An 11162-nucleotide genomic window follows, 5' to 3' on the forward strand; every position below is an offset into this window, starting at 1 on the left:
AAGCTCACAATTTCACTGAATTAGAAGGAATTTCCTAAAACATTTGTTTGAGTTACATTAAGCATAACATGTGGGAGACAACTGTGCTTCCTGGAAAATTCTGAAAGGAAGGCTGTCTCGCTTCACGGAGACGGCCTAATGTCTAGTTAGAAAAAACAATGAACCATGACAAGAAAATGTTTTTTTTAAAATTGGCCCAATACATGGAATTTAGTATTTTAAGTTAGCGTGCCTCTTCCAGTCAGGTCAACGTACTGTACAAACACAGGCAGGGTGGAAGGAGCGATGGTCTTGTGGATTAGGCACAAGATCTGGAGTCAGAAGGTCTGGCTTTATTCCTGGCTCTGCCACGGACTTCCTGTGAGACCTGGGGCAAGTGACTGGAAGGTGAGTCGTTTCTGTGTCAGGTTTTCCATCTCTGTAATGGAGATATTGCTTCCCTGTGTCAGAAGAGTTTTGTGTAAATTTTAGGCCCTGTGTGAGCAGAAAGAATTATTCAGTGTGTACATTTCTTGGGAAGGGGTCTGGGAAGAAGAATGATCTACAACGTTATGAAGTAGAAAAGCTAAGTGTCATCAGTTGTGTGACTGTTTCTAGCATCCTATGTTGCACAGGGCCGACGTCGGGGCTTCTAAATTTTGTTGCTCCGGGTCCAGCAGTTTTTGTGAGTATCCCTTAAATATCATTATTTATCTTGACTTTTATTTTAAAAGAGTGGGCCTCATTTATCTGTAGTGCAAATTTATTGATGTTAGTAGGGTTATCCTTGGGAAGAGTTCGGCCCAGCTTCTAGCCATTCTCGTTGTGAAGATAACCATCGCAAGGTAAACTAGAGTAGAAAGTTTGTCATGGCAGATTTTTTGTTTGTTTGTTTTCATTATCTGAGTCTCTGCCACAGAGAATTAGAGTCAATATTTGGGCTCTGCAAAGCCTAAATCCATGGATCTCCAGTTTTGGAGTGACTCACCCTGTGGATTCATTGCTGTGAAGAGGACCACTTGAGCTTCTGATGCTGGTACTAGGACTGCCATCAGCACCCTCCCAGCCACTGGCTGGCTGCTTGCCAACAACTGAGCTTGATCCTCTGTTGATCTGCAGTGCGGTCTCTAGCCACAAGGAGGGGCAGCTCATTGGAGGAGCTGACTCAGCTCCAGGGTACATGCACAGAGATTGCAGAGGAAGAAGGGATCAGGCTCTACAACATACATGCCCTAGGTACATCAACAATTCCCACCTCCAAATATGATTAGAGAGACTGAGGAGAAAACATGTAGGACAGAGGAAGGGTGGCGGGAGAACTAATGGAACGCACAAACAACCTGTGGAACTCCTTGCCATAAGATGTTGTGAAGGCCAAGACTATAACAGGGTTCAAAAAAGAACTAGATACGTTCACGGAGGATAAGTCCATCAATGGCTACTAGCCAGGATGGGCAGGGATGGTGTCCCTAGCCTCTGTTTGCCAGAAGCTGGGAATGGGCAACAGGGGATGGATCACTTGATGATTACCTGCTCTGTTCATTCCCTCTGGGGCACCTGGCATTGGCCACTGTCAGAAGACAGGATACTGGGCTAGATGGACCTTTGGTCTGACCCAGTATGGCCGTTCTTATGTAAGGAAAGAAAGGAGCAACAGAATCAGGGGCACACATAGCTGTCTACTATGAAAAACTGAAAAGGCTGAGATTTTTCTCCCTTGCTGGGAGAAAATTATACCAAATTAAAACAACATGAGCTTAATTTATTTAGCTCATCAAACCGAAGGTTAAGGAGTGACCTGATCACAGTCTATAAGTACCAAGATGGGGAACAGAAAAGTGATAATAGAGGTGCTCTTCAGTCTAGCAGACAAAGGTACAATAAGATCCAAAGGCTGGAAGATGAAGCTAGAAATACTCAGACTAGAAATAAGGCACAAATGTTTAACAGTGAGGGTAATTAACCACTGGAACAACTTACCAAGAGCTGTGATAGATTCCCACCATTGGGAATTTTAAAATCAAGCCTGGATGTTTTTCTTTAAGATCTGTTCTTGTTCAAATATACCTATTGGGCTTGAAGCAGGAATTAGTACAGGTATCCTATGGTCTGTGCTATGCAGGAGATCAGACTAGACAATAACAGAGGCCACTCCTGACCTTGAAATCCTTAAATGAAATGAAAGTAATTTCTCCCCAATGTTAGATGAAACTGGACAACTGTTGCATTCATGAACACGCTTGGCAGCCTATTACTTATTCTCTTCAGCTTCACTCTCATGGTTGTAGCTCCTGCGGCTGTGGCACCATCAAGAGGCTGGAGATTCTGGAGGCCATGGAGAGAGCAGAGGAAGAAAGAAGAGAGAACGTAAGATCGGCATGAGCAAGAGAGTGATGGTCAAGAGGGAATGGGGATGATGCTGGAAAAGAGCAGGACAGGACAGGAGATGTTATTTTACAAAGAAACTGAAAAGGCCAGAGAAGGAGGGAGACTTTTAAAAAAACACACCAGAAAATAAAATGAAATTAAAAGAAGGACATGGAGATGGATAGAGCAAGTCAGAGGTGGAAGAAGATACAAATGGGATACAGAAATGGGAGAAGGCAGGAAAAGCAAGGAGAGATACATGCTGCTTTTAGGTTAGTGAATTTTATTTTTATTTCTTTCATGCTACTACATTTTACTGTAGTGCCCTGTCAGACATTTTATTTGTCTATAGGGATGGTGGTTTACATCACTTATTGTTGACCGCTCTCGATTCTATACCTATGTATTGACGCAGAGAGGGGCTAGTAGGATGATCGGAGGAAGGGAGAACCTACCTTATGAGAGGTTTCAGAGTAGCAGCCGTGTTAGTCTGTATCCGCAAAAAGAACAGGAGTACTTGTGGCACCTTAAAGTGCCACAAGTACTCCTGTTCTTTTTACCTTATGAGAGGAGACTTAAAGGAGCTTGGCTTATTTAGCCTAACCAAACGAAGGCTGAGGGGAGATACAATTGCCTTCATTAAATACATCAGAAGGATAAACACCAGGGAGGGTGAAGAGATATCTAAGTTAAGGGCCAATGTTGGCACTAGAATAAATGGCTATAAACTGGCCATCAACAGGTTTAGGCTTGAAATTAGATGAAGGTTTCTAACCATCAGAGAAGTTCTGGAACAGCCACCCAAAGGGAGCAGTGGGGGCAAAAAACCTAACTGGTTTCAAGACTGAGCTTGATAAGTGTATGGAATGGACAGTATGATGAGATTGCCTACAATGGCATGTGGACAATCTGCGACTGCTGTTGGGGAGGGCTCTGAGGGATGGCTCTGAGTTACTACAGTGAATTCTTTCCCAGGTCTCCAACTGGTAGGTTTCGTCCACATGCTCAGGGTCTAACTGACTTCCATATTTGGGGTCTGGAAGGCATTTTCCTCCAGGTCAGATTGGCAGAGACCCTGAGTGCTTTTAATCTTCCTCTGCACAGTTACTTACTGGTATGAACTAGAATAAATGGTGGATTCTTCGTAATTGGAAGACTTCAAATCAAGATTTGAAGACTTCAGTCACTCGGCCATAGGTGGGGTCCCTTACAGGAGTGGGTGGGTGAGGTTCTGTGGCCTGTGATGTACAGGAGGTCAGACCAGATGATCATGATGGTCCCCTCTGGCCTTAAAATCTATGAGTAAGTAATTAGTGGAAAGGGAAAAGAAAATAACCTGAAAATCACCAATATATGTATACAACCCTCTGGTTGCTCCCAGGCCCTCAGCTTATTTAGAAAATGTCCTTGGAAAAGGATTCAAATATTGGCAGCTCCAGTATACATGAATCTGAGCACAGGAACAGCTGTACCCTACCATGGGGGGCCCAACAACTCCCTATGGGGAGGGATAGCTCAGTGGTTTGAGCATTGGCCTGCTAAACCCAGGGTTGTGAGTTCAATCTTTGAGGGGGCCATTTAGGGAACTAGGGTAAAATTCTGTCTGGGGATTGGTCCTGCTTTGAGCAGAGGGTTGGACTAGATGATCTTCTGAGGTCCCTTCCAACCCTGATATTCTTCAACTGTTCTATTCTATCCCACCTCGCCGACTTCATTGTAAATGCCTCTGGTCAGTTTGGGAGGGGACAGTAAAGTAAGGGAGTTCCCCCATAGAATCATCTGGCCCAGCTTTCTTCAAAATCCTAAAACTGGTCCCAATCCTGTTTGATTTGAACAATCCATGTTCAAAGTGGGGCAGCTCAGACTGCAGTGCAGGCTCTGTGGAACACCACATAATGGAGAGTTGGTAAAGCAGGAGGGAACATTACACCTCTAGTCTCATTCTTCCCTTCGCTTTATGCTTTTTATGTTTTTTTTTGGGGGGTGGGGTGGAAGGTTGTTTTGTTTTTAAATTTGGCATCATCTGTTTACTTGTTCAAGTGAAACAGAGAGAAACACTTTTAAATCCAGGAGACATGCTGGTACCTGGCTCAGACCGTGTGGTTAAAAAACCCAAGTCCTGGAGCTCAGCTCATGTGAGCTCCTATTCTCTGGCATTTTATTATTCCTATGATGCATATGAAAGTTAAACAATAGTTCACAGTGAGGGGGCGGGAGAGCTAGTTAATGTGCATGAATCACTTAACTATATTATAAAACATATGCAATAGCTAAATGCTTCTAATTTCTAGGAGAGAGAACAATTTCAGGGAATAGGAAAGGGTCAGAGTAATCGTAACAGGCTAAATGTTTTTTCTGGGATGGAAAATAACGGTTTTCCCCCCCGATAATATTGGCATTTGCTACTATTAAATTGATCGTTCCATGCTCATTTACTGTAGTTTGCACCCAATTATCTCCCAGTACAACTAGTATCATAATAGTCAAGTGACTCACCAGTCTCCCAGCCCCCCCAGCACACCAAGGGATTATTGTCACTCACCATTCCAGTAGTGTATTTGAAGATGTTGATCTAAGCATAATGTTGCTGTTGCCTGTACTGACTGTTTTTCTTTAAACATGGTTAGTCATATTGGAACTTTACCTTAAAATCCAAGGTTTAACTGGCTTGAGTTAGAAGAAAATAATCTGGCCGGTAAATATTTTTTTCTGGAATTTTTAAATGTCGATATTCCAGCAACATATTGGACAAAGGCTCTCAAGATCTCTTGGTTAAAATTCCACCACCAAACTGAAGGAAAGCTTGGGGGTGTCACGTTCCCGCCAGATTCTGCTGAATCGTCTGTGTTAGAAACAGCTTATTCCTGGGGCTCGTGACAATGCTTTGGAAAGGGTAAACATTTTGCCTTGGGATTTGCAGCACATTGCACCAAATGTCAGGTACTTTCAAAACAATTTCCTGGCAGATGTGAGGTAAACTAGGATCAGGGGGGCAATATTTTGTTTCCTTTTCTCATATTCCTGAGTGTCCTTACCAAATCTGTAGGAAATTCAGTGCAGAACATTGATGGTGTCAGATTAAAAGGAATATTTTTCCTTGGTTTCGAATGGGAAAGCAATTCTCAAAAAAATGGAGATAACAGTGGGTAATCATGATAATACTTGACATTTGCATCACGGTTTTCATCTTCTAGACACTTTACTTTAAACTATGAGTCTTCAAAAGTCCCCTGTGAGGTAGGGGAGTAAGTATTATTAGCCCCATTTTACAAATGGGGAAACTGAGGCAGAGGTGTCATGTGCCTTACCCAAACCAGAGAGAGGGTCTGTGCAAGAGTCAGGATTAGGTTTAAGGAGTTTTTGTCTAGGCTTTTAATTCCCACATTCATTGTGCCACTAAAGTATGGAACCCTGACTGACTGTAGTAATGATCTGAGAGTAAAGTAATTCCAACTAGCAGGGCTGAATTAACCATCTCTGGGTCCTAAGCAAACCCCACTGCCAGCTCCCACATGGAGGCACACACCATCCAGTGCCTGGATGACAGTGGCAAAGCTCCAGCTAGACTCATTCAGGTACTGGTGAAGAAGCCAGCCCACAACAGCGGGTGGGAAGAGCAGCTCTGGCCGCACCACTGCCCTGTCAGGTTTGGCCTGGCCAGCCCTCTGTCATGATGGGGGTTGGCAGGGCCAAAAGTGAGTGGTGTTGCGAGCTGGTGCACCGGGGGTTGCAATGCCACTCACCTCAAGTTTAGCCCTGCCTCCTCCCCATCATGACAGAGGGTCAATGAGGCCAAACCTGAGCAGGCAGTGGGGTGGCCAGAACTGCTCCTCCTTACTTCTGATATGGGGCCATCTCCTGCACCAGTACCTGAACCAGACCAGCCAGAGCTTAGGTTGCCCCCCACCCTACCCCATACACAAATTAGGTCCTAGGCATGTGTTTAGATTGTCTATGCCTTAATCCAGCCCTGCCAACTAGTTTGACCCATGCTTAGTTCCTGTGATTGTCATGCAGTCACATACAGCGGGATGCAGAAGGAATGTGTAATGTTGAGGATAGGGAAGTATCATTTCCTATGGCTCCGTCACACGTGTTGTTCGACTGTTTCTTCTTCAGCTCCTCAGCAAGTTGTGCATTTATTTCAAGGGAGGATAATGCTATGTACTGTTCTTCATGAGTGTCTTCGTGCCAAGACATGAATCTTTGGATATTCTGGAGTATTAATGTTAGGAGCATGGGTACACTTTTCTTTAATTGTGCATAAAGCCTATTTTAACAAAGCAGTGCCCACAAACAGTTGACACTCCATCTCTAGCTAAATCACACATAAGCAGCCTAGGGAAACAAAACATAGGCCTCTACACCTTGAGATAAATGAAACTCTTCATCAGTTGTATTAACAAGACTTTTATCCTCTGCAGCTCATCTGCTACAGTGTGACATGGTCACTCACGCTTGGACAGGTCTGACACTTCATCCAGTACTGGGCAATGGTACACATACACAAGTCGGTGCAGCTTCAAACAAATCGAAGCGAGGATTTATGTCAAGACAAATAACAATTGGCAGTTAACAACACAAAAGAAGCACGTTCACTAAACAAGACCTAAACCACAATTGTTATCCCTTTGTCATTCATTAGTAAATAAAAAATGAATGTCACGGACTTGATTTCTGATGAGTTATTTTTTCCTGTTAATTCAATAAAAAGCAACCAAATTTCCAAATTCTTTTCAAAATTCGGTGTGGGGTTTTATGGGGGGGCGGCATTGTTTTGTTTACGGAAAAACCCATCTATCACTGGTATTTCCTGAATTTTGTTAAACTTAGTTGTTGTCAAGCCAAGATGTCATACATTAAAGCATGATAGCTGGCTTGTGCCTCTCTCAAGCAGCCAATTTAGTTATGGGGTGTAGAAAGATATATCCTAAAGGGAGTGTCCACTTAATGTTCTTGATTGCTAATATTTGCTTTGTGACCTTTCCATTAACATGCATATAGCATATGTCCCTCCGCCTACCTAGCCTCTGCAGTAGCCTTAGCGTACTAGTCATCCTAATTTGGAGGTGGAATATATTTTGTACCTAACAGGGCCATCATTTTGGAATGGAATCAGAGGATTTGGAACATCTAAGCCAAACCACACCCTGATTTATTTTCTTTGTGCATAGCAATAACATGGAAATCCCCATGTGAAGCATGGAATGGACTGGGAAAAGATGATATCTGCACTGAAATTAGAAGACAATTCCTGCCCTGAAAATAAAAAGCTGCCATTTTAACTCCCTGTGAATTTCACAGAAGGATTATCCTTAAAATTGCCAAGTTTTATTAATTGATTGCTAGGAATTATGCACACAAGCTTTGCATTAAGAATATATCAATAACATATTTTTTACATTCTATGGGATCATCTCTTTTGAATTGTCTCTTTATAAGTAACATCAGAACTGCAGTAACAAGGTGGGGTGATCTGAATAAGAAAGGATGCATGATAATACCTGAGTCATAGTAATTGGCTCATCAGAGACTGTTGGAGCACCCTACGTCCACACTACCCGCCGGATTGGCAGGTAGCAATCGATCTATCGGGGATCGATTTATCGCGCGTAGCGTAGACGCGATAAATCGATACCTGATCTCTTTCCCGTTGACTGCTGAACTCCAGTTCGACGAGAGGCGGAAGCAAAGTTGACGGGGGACCGCGAGGACGCGAAGTAAGTAATTTTAATTCGATCTAAGATACATCAACTTCAGCATTGCTATTCTTGTAGCTGAAGTTGCATATCTTAGATCGATCCCCCCCCCTCCTCCCCAGTATAGACCAGGCCAAGTGTGGGTGTGAGAGAGAAAGAGAAACTAGGAGGGCAGTAAACCCTGCAGGGCACTGATGCTAAGGACTGGTCTACACTGGGGAGTGGGGGGGAGGGGGATCGATCTAAGATACACAACATCAGCTACGAGAATACAGAGAATCACTATCTAAACTGCACTATGAACTTGTTTGGAATCTTCAGATTGGACCTCTGATGAGCAGACCCTACTGTTTAACTGTGCGGTGCTGTGAGAGAGATAAGTGGCCAAATTCTGTTCTCTCTGTAAATCTAGAGTAAACTGATTGGGTTGAATTCTGTATTAATTTATACCCTTGTGACCCTACTGACCTCAGTGATCAGAATTTGGACCACTGACTTCAGTGGAGTTATTCTTCTTTTATATTGGTGTAATGGAGAGCAGAATTTGGTCCAAATATATTGCACATGGAAAAACATGCTAAAATATGAACGACATATTTTCAAATATGCAAAATATTTATAAAACACACAATGTGTATCTGTGTGGGTAGAATATGTATTTAATATAATGTACCTATCAACATGTGGAAAAAATAGCAAATGCAGATGACTCTATTTCAGAGGAAATTCAAACACAACCAACTACATTTACATCAATGTTTTGCAAAACATGTTTGTTCTTGAATATGTAATAAAATCCTAAATATAAGCAGAAATATATACAAACAAAATCATGCAAGTTGACTAGGTATTAGATATTAATGGCCCTAATTTTCCCCTCACACTGAATTCATATCAGTGCAATTCCATGGTGCTACTCCTGATTTACTTTAAATGAGGAGAATTGGGCCCATATTTTTCTTTCTCTATCATGCAGGAATTTGCTACAAACTAATGGAATAATATACCACATCTTCTGGGGCGTACAAGATGGTACGTAGTTTTTCTATCCCCTTACTTCGCTTATAAAGAAATATTCTCTGACTCCTTCTTACATGTAAGCAAAAACACAGTAAAGTGATTTATGTAAGAATAGAGACTCCTCAATACTCAAACTTCCTAAGTTTTCACAACTTCCTAAATCTTCACAGGCAAGGTGAGCTTAATCTACATTTTATTAGTGTCCTCCACTTGACTATTTCAGGAGGCCGTTGCAATCAGAATGTCAATTCACGTTAAACAAATCCTCTGGAAAACTAGAGACAGGTGCCTGGTTATTATAAGCATTGCATTACAGTGGAACTCACTCTTTTGTAAACTCTGATGCATGAAATTTCACCCATAGTGAAGCTTTTCTGTGAAGCAGGCCCCATTAAGGGTCCCCTGAATTATGAAGTTATGTAAATTCTTTTCACATCCACTAGAAATAAATCCATGAACTCTTATTACTGAAGCATTAACTCCTGTTTTAACCTCTGTTTTCCTGAAACTCCTCCTATATTTTGTTTAATAGAATGGGATGAATAGAAGAAGAAATTAAATTGGCCAACAAAGGTGCAAGCCATAAGGTGCGCTGATACTCTGGATACAAGTTGGGACTTGTGTATATTATTATTAGGGTTGCAGGTTTGTAAATGGCAGTGAAAAAGTCATGGCTACTGTGACTTCCTTGTGTGTCCATCACTTCTGTATGGGAAGTCTCTAGGTGGGTCACGCTACCAGCTCGGTGTGAAGGGAGGCCCTGGTGGTGGTGGTGGTGGCATGTCAGAGAGTAAGCCTGCCCCACATGTACCCTGCAGCAGTTGCTCTTGTGTCCTGTGGGACTGGGACTGGCTCCCCGCTCTGGGCATTGCCACCTGGGTCACAGCACCGCTGAGGTTTGGCCCAGCAGCACCCCTGTCATGCTGGAGGAGCTCTACAGAATGTTCTCTACACTGGAGGTAAACCAGCAGGGCAGGCCTGGAGCTGTTGAGAGTTGCACGCTTCCGCAGATAGAGCAGTGCAGGCACAAGCTGCTCAGGAGTGATTGGGAAGCAGATGCCTTCCCCTGGGGAATAGAAACCTCCACACATACCACTCTGCACTGAACCTCTTGCCAGCTCAGGAGCAGATGAAGCAGTGTCCCACACTCAGCTGCAGGGATGGCTGGGGCCTCTTGAAAGTAACCATGGAGCACGCTTTCCTTCTGCACTGTGTGCAGGGGGCAGGAGGTATGGCATCCTAGACAAGGGACTGGACTCCAGGGCTGGTCCTAATTGTCTCTAAATAACTTTCCCATGCAGGCTTCTGTAGATGATTGGCAGCATTTTGGGGTTGCCACAATGGAAAGTCACATCTTGCTCCCTTGCCAAAATTTAGTTGGGGATCACCAGTTGAATCAGAGAACATCTTGGGGAGTGAAAACAGGACTGTTACCAGCTCAGTCCGAGCAAGGAGGTGCTAAAGAAGGCAAAGAGTGTTACATTCACTGTAGTTCAGCAAGATCCTTAATAAGGGAAAAGTGTGTTTTTATGTTATTATACAGCAAAGTAACAAGGGAACTTTCATTGTGTGTCTATTGAGATAGGCCTTATTAGCAAATTAAGGACCACCACCAATCTCCCTGAAATTAATGTAAAATGTTGGTCAGTATGCTATACAACTGGAGTGTCAGTCTGTCCTTTACATGAGACATAAAACTAAGGCCCTAATCATTTGAGGTCATTAAAGAGCTCATTATGCTTTCCCTAAGTGCAAGACAAATTCCAACTCAGGTGATCCAATGATGATTTAGAATCCCTAAATTCCCCTGCAATTTCTATTATATACACTTATCTTCCCTTCCTGTCCTTAACCGCTGCAGTGTTGCTGCGAACTAATAAAAAAGCTGTTGCATCAAACCTCAGAGGTGACTGTACTCCAGTCCTGAATGAAGTAATTCTTTACATATCCTTTACTTATCAGTTTAGGGACGATTCACCATGCTACATAGGCCCTTAGTATCCCATAAGGGTATTAGCAAAAACAATGAGGAGTCCTTGTGGCACCTTAGAGACCAACAAATTTATTTGGGCATAAGCTTTCGTGGGCTAGAACCCA

The 11162-nt window shown here is 43.0% G+C and overlaps 1 long non-coding RNA gene across 1 annotated transcript; it reads left to right on the plus strand.

The window, feature by feature from the left end:
- The first annotated feature begins 289 nt into the window (after positions 1-289).
- LOC112113206 lies at positions 290-6974 on the plus strand. Its single transcript, XR_002908679.2, has 4 exons — positions 290-387; positions 615-664; positions 2268-2618; positions 6771-6974. It is a non-coding gene; the product is annotated as an uncharacterized LOC112113206 (long non-coding RNA).
- Positions 6975-11162: the final 4188 nt, after the last annotated feature.

The sequence above is a fragment of the Terrapene carolina genome, unplaced genomic scaffold (genome assembly GCF_002925995.2).
Source record: "Terrapene carolina triunguis isolate 2854851 unplaced genomic scaffold, T_m_triunguis-2.0 Scaffold85, whole genome shotgun sequence".
NCBI classification, from domain to species: domain Eukaryota; kingdom Metazoa; phylum Chordata; order Testudines; family Emydidae; genus Terrapene; species Terrapene triunguis.